Genomic DNA, 4,309 nt, shown 5'->3' with positions numbered 1-4,309 from the left:
TAACGTTCTCCTACGGAAAGCACCAAGTCACCTTTTGGTGGAGTGGAATTATTTATTTTTTCATGACACTTAAAATATATGTAGGCTACAACAACAAAACGACAAGACAATAATAATGTCAACTACCTACAGAGAAAGGAACAAACCACAAACTTACGCCTGCAAACTGAACATTACAACTCAATTCCCGCTTGAACAGAATAAAATCAGAACCTCCCCAAATGTGTCCCTTGTGTGACTATGCTTATGAAACTGTGGCTCATCACCCTCTCCACTGCACAGCCCTATGGCATCAGAGCTACGTACCATTTTCCCCCCAAGACCTAACATTGACAACATACTACTCTATGGATCATTACTGCATCTGCAGCAAACCTGCACTTATCATTACATGCCATTGGACAGAAGTGCGAAGGCCCACCTGTTACTGGATCGATAACAAAAAAACAACAACAGTTTCGTGTGCATGAGTGAGAAACTTATTCTGATTAGTGTTCCGAGGCACAGACAGTGCTTAACAATTGCATAATCTATCTTTTTTGTTTTCCATTTAACATGATTATAATTAGGCCTATATACATTTACTATCATGCTTTATTTATCGTGTCTGTCGTTTCGTGCATATAGAAATGCTTAGCATAATGTTCTATCTACCTATCTATCTATCTATCTATCTATCTATCTATCTATCTATCTATCTATCTATCTATCTATCTATCTATCTATCTAGGGGGGAGTGTACCCTCCCCCGTGGACTGATGGCACTTTTTAATTTAGTGTGCACTATTTGAGGCTGACAGATTTCTCATAAACAACGCAGAGCTCATAGAAAAAAATCCTACGGTAAACAATTCACTGTTTCATAAAGATTTCAGCATGACTTAAGAAGTTAATAAAATAAAAGAAAGCCCCAGAACCAGATAAAATACACAATAAAATGTAGGCTACAAGCTTTGCTAAGGAAATAAGTTCTCCTTTGCAAAATAAATACCATGTGGATTACAATCACTCCCGAAAATTGGGAAACCACACGGAGAAGTAGTTCCTGTTTCTTCACTATCATCATGCATCTGCTAAGCATGCTGACTAAACAACAGATCCTCTTGGTACCTGGAGAACACTAACAACAGCTTGAATTCCCGCCAAACAGACTTTAGGGAAGGGAGCGACACTTTTAAAGAAATTTGCAAGCTGTCCATGCGGGGATCAGACGGTTACGTTCGATCTACCCTGGAATACAACGATAGTCTACTTACTATAGTGTAAGCAGTGCAAACATTTGCAACACCTTTGACAAGGTCCAAAACAATCCAACGTTTAAAAAACGGTGGCATGAGATTCACGCCTACTGAAGTTGGAGAAATGTTTTTCAAATGTGGAACCTATTATAGGAATCCGCTTAGATAATGAGGATTTAGTTTTGGAGCTCCTTGAAATAACCAAAAGAATGTGCTCCAACCACCCACACAGGAAATTAGTAGGAGCACGGAAACCAAATAAACGACTTTAAAAAAAAAAAGCAATCATGATGCATCACATCACAGAAATAATGACAATGAAATGTTACCATATGCCACAAAACAGAAAAGAAACCAAAAGAATCAACCACAACATTCCTCCCCACCTGTCTTTATTTTTAAAAAGCAACAAACAAACAAAACAACCATTACAACGTCTGTGAGTAGTGTGAGAATCAAAAGCACAGAATCGCCGCACCCCGTTACGCTGACGCTTGCATCACATCAAACAATCGACCTCTTTCAGATGACTGGATAGGCCTACACGTCTACACCAGTTAGGCCTACGGCACAGCTTTCAAAGGCACAACCAAAGCCGGGTATGGGATACTTATGCAATATCCAGATAAAAGTTCCAATGAGATCTCTTCAGCCTATGCAGCTACTATGTGGAGAAATGATGGCAATTGAAACAACCCTGTATCTTCTCCTCACAGTTTTTGAGACTCATCCTGACAAAACACATAGTTTTGTGATTTTCGCCGACTCAGTATAAGTCATGTAAGCAGTAGAAAATGACCATAATCTAAACCAAGATTTGACAAATACGCTGTTTGGTTTCTACCATCTGGTACATCCTATGGCGTCAACCTGGTGATGCAGCGCATTCCCGGACATTCAGACACACCTGGAAATGACAAAGCATACATGCTTGCCCAATGGGGATCTAGACTGAAGGAGCAGCCCAACATTCGAAGTTCATTCAACACAGCAAAACAAATCATTAAACACAACAAAAAAGATTGGATGAACATACTGGCCTTGGGAAAGGCAGGCAGGGCAGTTTTCAAACATATACATATTATATATATATATATATATATATATATATATATATATGTAGGCTACAACAACAAAACGACAAGACAATAATAATGTCAACTACCTACAGAGAAAGGAACAAACCACAAACTTACGCCTGCAAACTGAACATTACAACTCAATTCCCGCTTGAACAGAATAAAATCAGAACCTCCCCAAATGTGTCCCTTGTGTGACTATGCTTATGAAACTGTGGCTCATCACCCTCTCCACTGCACAGCCCTATGGCATCAGAGCTACGTACCATTTCCCCCCCAAGACCTAACATTGACAACATACTATTCTATGGATCATTACTGCATCTGCAGCAAACCTGCACTTATCATTACATGCCATTGGACAGAAGTGCGAAGGCCCACCTGTTACTGGATCGATAACAAAAACAACAACAGTTTCGTGTGCATGAGTGAGAAACTTATTCTGATTAGTGTTCCGAGGCACAGACAGTGCTTAACAATTGCATAATCTATCTTTTTTGTTTTCCATTTAACATGATTATAATTAGGCCTATATACATTTACTATCATGCTTTATTTATCGTGTCTGTCGTTTCGTGCATATAGAAATGCTTAGCATAATGTTCTATCTATCTATCTATCTATCTATCTATCTATCTATCTATCTATCTATACTTTACTTTGTACAACTAGGTTATGGCCTGCTCTGAAGAAAACTAATAAATTTGATAACAATTTTTTCAATGTTAACTCTCAATCAGGGCCGCGTTAACTAATAAGTGCGGGGCCCTAGGCTGTCCATGAGCCGCGGGGCCGGGGGCCCTCGATGACGTTGATGCTACTACTACCGCATTGTATTTGTAGCCCCGTACTGATGGAAAGCTATACTGTAAAACGTGATTAGATGTAGGCCTAGCGGTATCCACCAATAGTGTGGATGAAGACGACGACAAGCACATTTATAGATCTATTTCTGTTACAAAGTATGAGGCAGCCGAAACCTATCAGCAGCAGCCGAAACCTATCAGCAGCAGCCACAACAACAGCAACAGCGGTAGCATCGCAACATCCTTCTCGTCAACATCAACAACAACAACAACTGTAAAAACAACAGCAAACACAAACAACAAACAACGACAACAATTCAACAAGAGGACAATTTTTTTTTGTTGAAAAACATTTTTTGAGTGCAATAAAGTGTTCACTATAAAATTAATTTCTTGTAACTAGTTTTGCCACTAAAAATTGTCATCTGTGAGCTGTGCCGTAGGCCATATATGCGTATGCAAAATGTGGTTGAGCAGCGGGGAGTGCTGTGAACAATTCCATTTTCTGCGAGAAGGGAATTTGTAGTATTTTATATAAATTTATGAAGAAAAGTTTGTTAATCTAGCCTCAATTGTTTTGGAAAAATATGATTAAGTTAAGACAAATTGATACAAACTGCGGTACAAAGTATGGGAGAGATAGATATCTAGATTAACTAGTTAAAAAGATATTTGAGGATAAGTTGCGCCAAGAATTTTTGACCGCACTATAGTAATGATTCTCTGATGGTAAAACGTGATGAAGTGCACAACTGATACCGCCAGTGGTGAAACCCCAATGGTTTGCAATAATGCTGAAATCTTTTTCTGTGGCTTAATTAAATTGTTATTGAGCCGTGTAGCTGAAAACTGCCCGAAGCCTCTCTACTTTTCTCTATCTATTAAAATTTGTTGATGAAAGATGATAATTATGTTAAACTGTTATTAGTTCTAGATCATACAAAGGCGGGTAGGATGTATGGCCCTGGACAAGTTAGAATATGGACAAGAGGCTGTTGATCCTCTTTTATGATAGACCAAAATGCAGTTTTTCTGTTTAACACGGACCGTTAAATGCCGATTAGCTTAGCAGTATAGATCTATCTATTGAACCTGGTTGCGGTAAGCTGAAAGTCAGAAGTCAGAAGTCAGAAGCATATTCGCCCTTGTTCTTCATGGGAGAGGCAACAAAACACACCCTCCTTTC

The sequence above is a fragment of the Aplysia californica genome, unplaced genomic scaffold (assembly GCF_000002075.1).
Source record: "Aplysia californica isolate F4 #8 unplaced genomic scaffold, AplCal3.0 scaffold00020, whole genome shotgun sequence".
NCBI lineage: Eukaryota > Metazoa > Mollusca > Gastropoda > Aplysiida > Aplysiidae > Aplysia > Aplysia californica.
Note: the sequence above shows the minus strand (reverse complement) of the source record.